The following is a 13,654-nucleotide window of genomic DNA, read 5'->3' as shown; positions in this document are numbered from 1 at the left end:
GAGGCCACATTTATGACGTATCTTCATGAAACTTAGAATGTTAAACTTGATGATCTTTAGGTCAAGTTTGAATCTGGGTAATGTCGGGTCAGAAACTAGGTCACTGGGTCAGATCAAAGGAAAAGCTAGTTAACACTTTAGAGGCCACATTTATGACCATATTTTAATGAAACTTGGTCAGAATGTTAATCTTGATGATCTTTAGGTCAATAGGTCAGGTGAGCAATACAGGGCCTTCATGGCTCTCTTGTTAGGTGTATTTTGACTCTTAACTGGTAATGAGTTATGTGTGGACTAATATTATATAGATTTTTTTTAAGGATTAACTTCCCTTAGTTGTTAATATAAATAACAGTAGAGAAAATTAGGAGCCTTCAAGTAGGGGACTTTCTATTCAATGCATGGCAATACTTCATTCACATGTTTATATGTATGTCATATGATATACTTCCACTGACACAAATATCACTCAGGTGAGTGATATAGGACCATCTTGTTTGTTAAGATAATATATATGAGTGTTATTCAAAAATATTTTGTTTTCAGACCAGAACACAGCATCCCCTTTGTAGAAAATGAGAGATTCCTGATTTTTTTGCTACTACATAGAGATCCACAAAGTATCCAATCCTTATTGCTGTCATTGAAAGTGATAAAGGTAGGTTTATGATTAATTTGTAATTTTTAATCCCCCGCCACAAGTGGTGGGGGGCGGGGGGTATAGGAATGGTCTCCGTCCGTCCTTCTGTCCTTTCGAGCTCACATTTGCATACTTAGGTGGCTATAGGAACAATAGATAACTGTACTTTTTAGCTCACCTGTCACATAGTGACAAGGTGAGCTTTTGTGATCACGCAGCGTCCGTCGTCCGTGCGTCCGTAAACTTTTGCTTGTGACCACTCTAGAGGTCACATTTTTCGTGGGATCTTTATGAAAGTTGGTCAGAATGTTCATCTTGATGATATCTAGGGCAGTTTCGAAACTGGGTCACGTGCTGTCAAAAACTAGGTCAGTAGGTCTAAAAATAGAAAAACCTTGTGACCTCTCTAGAGGCCATATATTTCACAAGATCTTCATGAAAATTGGTCAGAATGTTCACCTTGAGGATATCTAGGTCAAGTTTAAAAGTGGGTCACGTGCCATCAAAAACTAGGTCAGTAGGTCTAAAAATAGAAAAATCTTGTGACCTCTCTAGAGGCCATATATTTCACAAAATCTTCATGAAAATTGGTCAGAACATTCACCTTGATGATATCTAGGTCAAATTCGAAACTGGGTCACTTGCCTTCAAAAACTAGGTCAGTAGGTCAAATAATAGAAAAACCTTGTGACCTCTCTAAAGGCCATATTTTTCATGGGATCTGTATGAAAGTTGGTCTGAATGTTTATCTTGATGATATCTAGGTCAGATTCGAAACTGGGTCACGTGCGGTCAAAAACTAGGTCAGTAGGTTTAAAAATAGAAAAACCTTGTGACCTCTCTAGAGGCCGTATATTTCATGAGATCTTCATGAAAATTGGTCAGAATGTTCATCTTGATGATATCTAGGTCAAGTTGGAAAATGGGTCACATGCCTTCAAAAACTAGGTCAGTAGGTCAAATAATAGAAAAACCTTGTGACCTCTCTAGAGGCCATATTCTTCATGGGATCTGTATGAAGGTTGGTCTGAATGTTTGTCTTGATGATATCTAGGTCAAGTTCGAAAGTGGGTCACATGCCGTCAAAAACTAGGTCAGTAGATCAAATAATAGAAAAACCTTGTGACCTCTCTAAAGGCCATATTTTTCATGGGATCTGTATGAAAGTTGGTCTGAATGTTCATCTTGATGATATCTAGGTCAAGTTCAAAACAGGGTCATGTGCGGTCAAAAACTAGGTCAGTAGGTCTAAAAATAGAAAAACCTTGTGACCTCTCTAGAGGCCATACTTGTGAATGGATCTCCATAAAAATTGGTCAGAATGTTCACCTTGATGATATCTAAAGTCTGTCCCATCCCATCGGTTAACATCAACTTGGATGCACGGTGACAAAACTGGAGCAGCTATCGGTAAAGTAAATAGTGTTAGTTAAACTACAAAAAAGTCACCCTCGAGAATTTCAAGGATTTTTCTCTAACTACTCGAATTGTAAATGAATGCCACATATATTTTTCCAACGGCAGCTCACTGTTGTAAAAAATCGGCCGCCATTGGCGTTTACTCTCTAAAAAGGAGGAGAACATGAATGTTCACGTGAATTACTTGGGGAGCCGCTCAAAATGGATTTAAAAATGAATAATCGTCGTTTTGTACTGAAATACCTTGAAAGCTCAACAGATTGAACAGTTCGTATATTCAAAACAAATTTCAAATGCAAGGAAGACAAATTTACTCACATGCAACTTTCAAATTCCAAGTTAACTGTATGCTGTATCCCAAGGTCCGATTTAGAGTCTACAAATTATCAATTCCCAATTTATTTTTCTACCGTCAATCGGAATACAACTTCATTTTTGTTCTATGTCGAACAACTACACTCAGTAAGTGGCTCCGGCACTCTAGATGATATTCAGGCACCAGTTGCACCATACATATGAAACAATGCGTTGATTACACCATTTTTCATACGCATGGCTCAAAAAATAACCTGTATTCTACAATTTAAAAATCCTTCCTTCCCATTGAATGTATTTCAAAGAATTATCCTCGATATATTACCCTTTCCAAAATTAATTTCCATAAAACTACTGCTTTGAAAAACACACTACACTTTTCTATCGCGTCCGATTTGAAAGTGACATCACAAATGACACAAAACTGAATGACATCACAGTAGACTTGCCTTAAGTACTGTTCATCTGATCAGTGGCGTACGCTTCTTTAAGGCACGGCAGGCCTGGGCCTGCAGATATCCGAGAAAATGAAAATGCTAAATAAGCAATAAAAATGGAATGGTAAGCGGGGTAAGGCTATAGGAGCTTATGATAATCTAAAAATCTGTATTGAACATGTAATTAGAGCTTATTAATTTTATTTCCATGATTGATAAAAACAGATACCAGTAGTTTAACTATTATCTCGCTCGTATACCACGGCCCCGCAAAATATCGCCCTGCAACTTTGTTAATGTCGGAAAATAGACATTGCTTGCAGCTTGTAGTTAACTTTTTATAAGCGCTTTTTAACCCTGCACTAAATATTTTGGCACCAAATTTGAAAATGGCATCATCGGGTCCGCCTTATCCTGACCAGTGAGATAAGAGAGATGATTAGGGCCTAATTACGACGCATATGAACGGAAAAAAAGTTTTATTTGCCCACAAAGCAGGCAAAACTAAAATCTATTTCCATTGAAGGGATTTCAGTCTGGAATCCTTTTTAGGTGTAAATGGACGCATTACCAAAAGTAGGTCATTTTGTGAAACATGTTTCAATCGGCAAAACACTACACGGTAAAATCCTTCTATGTTTATAAAAAGAAAATGTTAAAAATATTAGAATGATCCTTAAATCACTTAAACTAGAATTTGTATAATTTGATTTGATACAAAGAGGAGCCACACTTGTAAGTCTGCATTATTGTGCAACTTTTAAAAAATATGAATACAATCTCATAATTCTAACATTGAAGTGAAATTGAGAGGGCGATGGTGCTGATAGAAAATTGTGTCAGAGAGGGTTCCCGTGCCGGGTAAAGGGAGTTAAGAGAGATCCTGTGAGGCAAAGAGGCAAAATTTTGTCGACTGCATGTGAGAGGGATCCCGTGCATTAGCGAAATCGAAAGAGTTTTTAAGGAAACGTGATGAAAAAAAAACAACAACAAAAAATACACACACACATGAAGTGTATTTAAAAATAAGATGGGATCAACAGCTTCACATCTGACATACTAGATCGTGACTTAAAGCAAAGCAAAGTTCTCTCCGTCTGCATTCCATCTTCGTTTGAACTTGTGACAACTGATGAAACAAATTTAACGATAAAAAAGCAAAGGCATATGGCTGCGTCTTCCCGTGGTTCAGATTTTTTATGCACAACATTTTGTTCAGGACGAAAAAGCCAGCTACGCCCCTGCCAACTATAAATCCGTAATGTTCAGAGCGTGAATCGCGGGTCAAATGCTATAGAGCCAGATCGATTTAGAATGTAGATATACATCATTTAAACATCTCTAAGGGTTTTGAAAGTTGAAAAGAATTTATAATTCTATAGTTTTAATATTGTCAAATTTTTGTCCTGTGTAAATACCGCTCTAAAGTCACAATTTCGAAAAAAAAATTGTGTAAATGGAGCCGAAATTTTGTTTTTTATGGTAAAAAAGGTAAGCTTAACTATGCGCGGATCCAGAGGGGGAGGGTCCGGTAGTCCGGATCCCTTGGAAAATCCTAAAAAAAGGAAAGAAGAGAAGAAGGAAAGATAATGATTTTTCGAAAAGGCAACATTAGGGACCGCATTCAAAGTGTATGGGGCTGCTTCACGTAGAGCGCTAATTCATATTTATGTTAATTATCTCAAAGATACGAATAATTCTACCTTTTAACTTAACAGGTGAGCTCATAAAAATGTGAAAATAAGGGGTATATTGTATATACAATGGCAGTGGAAAAGATGTTATTAAATGCTTCTAAAACGTCCCAGAATGCAGGAAATGAAACGCTGAATTTCAAAATATTCAGGGGGAGTATGCCCCGCTATTTCCTCTTTTAGCCTGTTCAACAAATACTTATTGACAACTCTTTATTTGTAAACTGCAAACATCCACATAAATAACCTCAAACTATTAAATATAAACAGACACATGTTTGCCATGGTAAGGGTTCGGTCGGAACACCACTTGAGAAAAATGGCTGGATCCGCGCATAATGTCTACGCACGGTGTTCCGGTAGGGCCATCGCCTCATAACGTATGTGAGCTCGAAGCAACGTCACAACGAGACTACGATGTTTAAAAGTCGAAACCACGAAACTATGATGCTGAAAGTCGAAATCATTTCATATTTTCACCATCGTGGTTTCGCGGTTTCGACTTTTTAGCATCTTAGTTTCGAGTTTTCATCATCGTAGATTCGAGTTTTCACCATCATACATTCGACTTTTCATCATTGTATTTTGGACTTTTCATCATTGTAGGTTCGGCTTTTCATCATCAAAGTCTCAACTTTCAACATCGTGTACCGCCTTCCTGATTCACATGCAAACAGGTTTACGAGGTTGAACGTAATCGGGTTCTTTTGAATATGAAGGATAATTTTTGTACATGCATTAATATGAAATTTTTTTGGTAGATATTTCGACCTTCATGAATTATAGACTGAATAGAACTATAAAACATATGTATCTAAAGTCACATTTACGAACCAGCATTACACATACAGTGGTAATCCGTGTTTTATTTACTTCACAACAGCCGGTGTTAAAAGTCGCCCCGACTTCATCTCAGTGTTGTTATATTTTCTGGTCCTTCGGGATCATTGATTTCAACTCATTTAGATTTGAAGATTGAATACTGCTTAAGCCGGTACTAGGGGGCGTGGGCAGTGTTGCATTTTCCATTACTGGTCATGAACAGACTCAATCAAACCGAGTCTGCAATTTTCACTGTTTGCATTGTTCTCGGTGCTTCCGAGGGATCTACTTTCCAGATTTTATTATCTCTCAATGATTTCAGAAAGAGGGCAATCTTTATATAATATAAGGAAAGCAAGTTATAAAACACAAATGAGTAATATTTTTGCAAGAACTTAGGCATAACAGTTACTATCATAATAATGAACTTTCAGACCTCTATTGATACTATGAAAGATCCTCAGTTTTCAATTTGGCAGTGGCTAGGTAGCCGGTTCTACCGGAACCTTTAGTCTAAAGGTCTAGGTAGCCAGCTCTACCCTTACAGAAGAAAAAGGCCTGCTGCGTACTCTTGCTGTGTACATACAGCGTATATGATGCGTACATGATGTGTACTGAAATCAAGGGCTTTAAATAGTACGCAGGATATACACCGCACATACACCGATAGTACGTTTGTAGTACACTTTTGACATGCAAATGAGCTCTGCCGCGTACTACTTGCTGCGTACATGCTGTGGACTACATAGTACACAGGATGTACGCTGGAGGAATTTAGTATGCGGGAAATAGTACGCAGCATGTACGCGGCACATACACTTTTCACATGCAAATGAGCCTGCGGTGTACTACCCCTGCGGCGTACATGCTGTGTACTCCTGCGGCGTACATGCTGTGTACTCCTGCAGCGTACATGCTGTGTACTCCTGCGGCGTACATTCTGTGTACTCCTGGCCCGAGTCCTGCGGCGTACATGCTGTGTACTCCTGCTGCATACATGCTGTGTACTCTTGTGGCAAAACTGCTGTGATAATGTAAATTCCTTACCCCACCAACTTTCTTATGCAAATGCTGATCATTTGGACAGAAAAAAACAGAAAAAAGATAAGTGACATGCATCAATAAGTATTTACCCTTACCAAAATAATGTAGATTGATGTTATCAAATAAATTAGTATGCTTTTCTTCATCCACTTTTCAATGAAATAAATCAATTTTTGTAGCATGTAATTTGGTAAACATCTGAACAAAATGGCGTAACTGCATCAAGGGGAAACAACTTTAATGCAACTAAATATAAGTGTTATAAATTTCGAAGTATCTGCGGTGTATATGCAGTGTACTATTTTCTTGTACAAGTCCCTCCTGCGTACATGCAGTGTACTCCTTAAATTTTCAGAGTCTGTGCTGCGTACTTGAAGTGTACTAGTGACCTCCTGCGTACATGCTGTGTACTCGTCGAAATAGTACGCGGCATGTACGCGGCATGCGGTGTATGTAAAATGTACTCCTCTGGCGTACTACTGTGTTCGCGGCATATACACAGCAAATACGCAGCATGTACGCCACAGAGGCTTGCTTCTGTAAGGGTATATATACATATCATACATGAACATAAGTCAATAATCTTAGCTTGATTGGTTCTTATTGTTTGTTTGAACAAAATGATGAACTCTTTATTCTAAGGCAATTGTATTGTAAGATAATTATCCCCCCGCCAAAGGCGAAGGGGATATTAGAAATGCTCTCCGTGCGTGCGTGCGTGCGTGCGTGCGTCCGTCCGCAACGATCTTTGTCCGGAGCATAACTCCAAAAGTACTGGAGGGATTTTCTTCAAACTTCATACACTGATAGAACACATTGGGAGGAAGTGCAGTGTGCAAGAACAATAACTCTACCTTGCCTATTTTTTGAGTTATTCCCCTTTATCTTATTTTCTTAAAAAATTTTGTCCGGAGCATAACTCCAAAAGTACTGGAGGGATTTTCTTCAAACTTTATACACTGATAGAACACATTGGGAGGAAGTGCAGTGTGCAAGAATAATAACTCTACCTTGCCTATTTTTTGAGTTATTCCCCTTTATCTTATTTTCTTAAAAAATTTTGTCCGGAGCATAACTCCAAAAGTACTTGAGGGATTTTCTTCAAACTTTATACACTGATAGAACACATTCGGAGGAAGTGCAGTGTGCAAGAACAATAACTCTACCTTACCTATTTTTTGAGTTATTCCCCTTTATCTTATTTTCTTAAAAAAATTTGTCCGGAGCATAACTCCAAAAGTACTGGAGGGATTTTCTTCAAACTTCATACACTGATAGAACACATTGGGAGGAAGTGCATTGTTCAAGAACAATAACTCTACCTTGCCTATTTTTTGAGTTATTCCCCTTTATCCTATTTTCTTTAAAAAAATTGTCCGGAGCATTTCTTCTTTATGCATAGAGGGATTTTGATATAACTTGGTACAAATGTTCACCACCACGAGACAGAATGTCATGCGCGAGATCCAGGTATCTAGGTCTAAGGTCAAGGTCACGCTTAGAGGCCAAAGGTCAGATACAAGAATGACGTTGTCCGAAGCATTTCTTCTTCATGCATGGAGGGATTTTGATGTAAATTGGCACAATTATACACCATCATGAGACGAAGTGTCATGCGCATTTCCCTTCTTTAGAATTACCTCCCTTTGTTGTTACTTTAAATAGCTTTTATTGTAACTTTTTCATTACTAGTCGTAGAGAAAAATCGAGACCACTTTTCTGTAGTACAACATGCATGCTACATCCAATTTTGAGGTGTATTTTGACCAATCTCTACCTGGTAAAGATTTTTGTGTGGACTTACAATTTTTTTTTTTTTTTTTTTTTTTAAGATTAACTTCCCTTAGTTGTTACTATAAATAACTTATATTGTAACATTTTTATAAGTGACCGAAGGGAAAAAACAAAACCACTTTTCTGTGGTACAACATGGATGTTACTTTCCAATTTTAGGTGTATTTTAGGATATCTCTACCTGGTAAGGAATTTTTTGTGGACTTAGAAAAACAAAAGACTTACAATGATTACTAAACAACCACAAAATTAAAATTCCATTTGCAAATACAGCTGCTAGAGTAAAGAAATTTGCCGTGACGGGTATATATTGTGACATTCTGGCACTCGTGTTCCCTGTTAGCTTTCCATTCCTTCTTTTTACAGTAGCCATATAGAAAAACATCATAGCTATACTGTTCATGAAAATTAATAAAAATTAGCAGTAAACCACCTCACCACTGACTTATTCTTTCTTCCACATCTTTAAAACCCCTGATGCGGACCACAACTAAATGGTTCTTCAAAGCTTTCCCCAAAATTAATACTTTCAGACACTAACTTGCCAGGAACTTTAGCCTTCAATTATAATATGCCCGGCGGGGGGATTGGCCATGTCTAACATGGCTCTTGTTACATATCAAAAGACCTAATTCTAAATGACCGCCCATAATTGACATCTTCTATCAAAAATGATTTTCAACATGTAACAAACTACAAAACTTTATTAAAGACTTTACTTTAGGAAGCTATAAACATGCCGATGACGATAAAGACACTCTGATCATTTGTTGACAACTAAACACAATATCGGCCGATATGATATGAGCGAAATAAATAGGTAAATCACGAAAAGATCTTAAATAATTAATCACAAGAAATGTAATTTATTTAACTAAAATAATGATCCTTTATAATACAGTTTATCAAAGCCGGCTACCTTGACTTACATATCCATATCTTACATCCCGAAAATAAGCCAGTTTATCGTAGTTTCTAAAAAAATAGCTAATGAAAGTTCTGCAAAAATGTCGTAGGGCCTAATGACAATTTTTAAATCTTAATTCAAAACAGACGTTAAGATATCGGGTTGTTTCCACGTACATTCCAATTTATTACGATTATGTCATGCTAAAATCTCGTATATGTGCGATAATTTAAGTACAGGCCTAACCGATAATGCTATTTTTACTTAAAGCACGTGTTGTCATGAAAAAAGGATTGCTTTGTATATCCTAAAAGTTAAGAAACGAGATTTTTGACGCCGGCCGACGATTTGTGTATTCAGTATTTATTTTAGAATTTTATAAAAAAAAAAAGATTAAATGACAAAGTTATCAAGACAAACTTCATGATAAAAATATCAAGTAACTGATATCCGCTATTAAATTCGGAACTATAAATACCAGTGTTTCTTCCACTATGTCAGTTGGTTTATCCCGGAAATCGGGAATCTTGTCCGTATTCTGTTCATGAGAATGTTCAAAGCGCTATCATCTAAGATATGTCTTTTTATTAATATGCAGGTAGATCTAGGCAAGTTATATTTAAGTATTTTTAAAAAATAAAAACAATTCATAACGTAAATGCTGGCGACCCAGATACGCACGAGGGAAAATTAAGCTGGGCATGAGAAAGGGTAAGATATTCTACCTTTTTCTGCTTTACGGGTAACATTAATCTTAAAATCGACCCAAATTTTGGGAAGCTCTTAAAACATTTTGATCTACTAACGATTAATACTCAAACATCAAAAATATGTTTAAATTACTCTGTAACACTGGAAGTTAAACATGCCAATTGTTCCCCGTATCATCTTTTATTAATAACATTTATTTGAATTCATAAAACAACAGTGAGACTTTTTTAGCAATACAGAGTGAACTCGGCCCGAGTTTTATTTTCTAATACATTTAAACGTCGATAATTTTGAGTTGTCCCCTAAAAAAAGTATTACAGGGCGCCGCCATATTGTTTATTTACAAGAAGCGACGCGATGTCATTTAGCATTACGGTCTATGGAGAAAAGTACAAAATTGAACATATCAACTTCAAAAAAAATTTTTTTTGAAAAATGAAAAAAGTGCCTAGAGATGTGGATCTGCGCTATATAAAAACATATTTTAGGGCATCATAACGCATATCATAATTTTAAAAATGATGTTAACCAGATAGGTGGGACAGACTTTAGGTCAAGTTCGAAAGTGGGTCATGTGCCATCAAAAAGTAGGTCAGTAGGTCAAATAATGAAAAAACGTTGTGACCTCTCTAGAGGCCATATTTTTCATGGGATCTGTATGAAAGTTGGTCTGAATGTTTATCTTGATGATATATAGGTCAAGTTTGAAACTGGGTCAACTGCAATCAAAAACTAGGTCAGTAGGTCTTGAAATAGAAAAACCTTGTGACCTCTCTAGAAGCCATACCCTTGAATGGATCTTCATGAAAATTGGTCAGAATGTTCACCTTGATGATGTCTAGGTCAAGTTTGAAACTGGGTCAACTGCGGTCAAAAACTAGGTCAGTAGGTCTAAAATTAGAAAAAAACTTTTGACCTCTCTAGAGGCCATATTTTTCTATGGATCTTCATGAAAACTGGGTCACGTACAGTCAAAAACTAGGCCAGTAGGTATAAAAATAGAAAAACCTTATGACCTCTCTAGAGGCCATATTTTTCATGAGATCTTCATGAAAATTAGTGAGAATGTTCAGCTTGATGATATCTAGGTAAATTTCAAAGCAGGGTCACGTACCTTCGAATACTAGGTCAATAGGTCAAATAATAGAAAAACCTTGTGACCTCTCTAGAGACGATATTTTTCAATGGATCTTCATGAAAATTGATCAGAACTTTTATCTTGATAATATCTAGGTCAAGTTCAAAACTGGGTCACATGAGCTCAAAAACTAGGTCACTATGTCAAATAATAGAAAAAAACGACGTCATACTCAAAACTGGGTCATGTGGGAAGAGGTGAGCGATTCAGGACCATCATGGTCCTCTTGTTCTTTGATGTCATTCATTTCGTAAGGCTTTTATGTGACTATTTTTCTCTTACGTGGCTAAAAGAACAATAGAGAGAACAAAAGAGTAGCCACATAAGTATCCAGATGTAGGAACGTCCATCATTCCGTCCTTCCGTCTGTCTGTCCATAACACTTTCGTGTCCGCTCCATATCTCCTAAACCCGTTGAAGGATTTTTATGAAACTTGGGTCAAATGATCACCTCATCAAGACGATGTGCAGAACCCATGAGTCAGCCTTGTCAGCTCAAGGTCAAGGTCACAACTCAAGATCAAAGGTTTGATCCTTCCATTTTGTGTCTGCTCTATATCTCCTAAACCCCTTGAAGGAATTTTATAAAACTTGGGTCAAATGATCACCTCATCAATGTGATATGCAAAACCTATGAGTCAGCCATGTCAGCTCAAGGACAAGGTCACAACTTGGGGTGAAAGGTTTGAGCCTTCCATTTTGTGTCTGCTCTATATCTCCTAAACCCCTTGAAGGAATTTTATAAAACTTGGGTCAAATGATCACCTCATCAAGACGATGTGCAGAATCCATGAGTCAGCCATGCCGGCTCAAGGTCAAGGTCACAACTTAGGGTGAAAGATTTGAGCCTTCCATTTGTGTCCGCTCTGTATCTCCTAAACCGCTTGAAGGATTTTCATCAAACTTGAGTCAAATGATCACCTCATGAAGGCAATATGCAAAACTTATGGGTCAGCCATGCTGGCTCAAGGTCAAGGTCACAACTGAAGGTCAAAGGTTTGAGCCTTCCATTTTGTGTCCACTCTATCTTCTAAACCCCTTGAAGGATTTTCATCAGACTTGGGTCAAATGATCACCGCATCAAGAACTCATGAGTCAGCCTTGTCAACTCAAGGTCAAGGTCACAACTCAATGTCAAAGGTTTGAGCTCTTTATCTCCTAAACCCCTTGAAGGATTTTCCTGAAACTTGGGTCAAATGATCACCTCATCAAAATGTTGTGCAGAATTCATGAGTCAGCCATGTCAGTTCAAGGTCAAGGTCACAGCTAAAGGTCAAAGGTTTACCCTTTCACTATCCATAGCATTGGCAGGGGATTTAGCTGTACATTATAAGCTTGGAAAGGGAAGTGAATTTTTCAAACGGAATAATCATTGCTAAAAATTGAATTAAAGTTTGATCTGCTAAATATGATTATCTTAGGGTAGTGCCAGAATTAATTGTATGACGGGACGGAAGGCACTTTTTAGCTTGGCTGTATAAGGTATATGAAGAGCTCATAATCCTACTCCATGCATTCGCATCCTTCATTGTCCGCACCTTGCTGGTTAAAGTTTAGATGTACATTCTCTGTATCTCTGTAATTACTGGTTGGATTTACTACAAACTTAAAAATAGTTATTCCTCATCACCAACATCATGTGGCACGAAGATATTAACTCTTGAACCAGTATGTCATGAATTATCCCCCCTTTTATGCCCCCGAAGGGACTTTTTTCGTGTCTGGTCCATATCTTTGTCATCCATGGATGGATTTTCAAATAGCTTGGCATGAATGTTTACCACAGTAAGACGACGTGTCGCGCGCAAGACCCAGGTCCTAACTCAAAGGTCAGGGTCACACTTAGACGTTAAAGGTCATTTTTCATGATAGTGCATTGATGGGCATGTCTGGTCCATATCTTTGTCATCCATGGATGGATTTTCAAGTAACTACGCATAAATGTGTGGCACAGTAAGACGACGTGTCATGCGCAAGACCCAGGTCTGTAGCTCAAAGGTCAGGGTCACACTTAGACGTTAAAGGTCATATTTCATGATAGTGCATTGATGGGCGTGTCCGGTCCATATCTTTGTCATTCATGCATGGATTTTAAAATTATTGGGGATGAATGTGTACCACAGTTAGACAACGTGTCACGCGCAAGACCCAGGTCCGTAGGTCAAAGGTCCTAAACTCTAACTTCGGCCATAACTATTCATTCAAAGTGCCATCGGGGGCATGTGTCATCCTATGGAGACAGCTCTTGTTACTTAGAATTTCAGGTTAAAGTTTTGATGCACTTCACTCTGTCTGGGTTATTATGCCCCCCTTCGAAGAAGGAGGGATATATTGTTTTGCAGATGTTGGTTGGTCGGTCGGTCTGTCGGTCGGTCTGTATGTAGACCAATCCGTTTCCAGATGATAACTCAAGAACGCTTGGGCCTAGAATCATGAAAGTTGATAGGGAGGTTGATCATCACCAGCAGATGACCCCTATTGATTTTGATATTTGTATGTCAAAGGTCAAGGTCACAGTGACCCTGATTAGTAAAACGGTTTCCGGATGATAACTCAAGAATGCTTGGGCCTAGGATCATGAAAGTTGATAGGAAGGTTGATCATCACAGCAGATGACCCCTATTGATTTTGAGGCCAGTATGTCAAAGGTCAAGGTCACAGTGACCCTGGACAGTAAAACGGTTTCCGGGCAATAACTCTAGAACGCTTAGGCCTGTTGTCAAGAAAATTGAT

At 37.8% G+C, this 13,654-nt stretch overlaps 1 long non-coding RNA gene across 1 annotated transcript in view; it reads left to right on the top strand.

Annotated features, from left to right (window-relative positions):
- Positions 1 to 543: 543 nt before the first annotated feature.
- LOC128553913 (uncharacterized) overlaps positions 544 to 13,654 on the top strand; it is a 29,810-nt gene continuing 16,699 nt past the window's right edge. Inside the window, exon 1 of the long non-coding RNA XR_008369466.1 lies at positions 544 to 658. This is a non-coding gene — a long non-coding RNA (uncharacterized LOC128553913). The remainder of the gene's footprint in view (positions 659 to 13,654) is intronic.

This window comes from Mercenaria mercenaria, unplaced genomic scaffold, assembly GCF_021730395.1.
Source record: "Mercenaria mercenaria strain notata unplaced genomic scaffold, MADL_Memer_1 contig_4490, whole genome shotgun sequence".
In the NCBI taxonomy this organism is placed as follows: domain Eukaryota; kingdom Metazoa; phylum Mollusca; class Bivalvia; order Venerida; family Veneridae; genus Mercenaria; species Mercenaria mercenaria.
The sequence above is the reverse complement of the archived record's forward strand: the minus strand, read 5'-3'. Positions and strand labels throughout refer to the sequence as shown.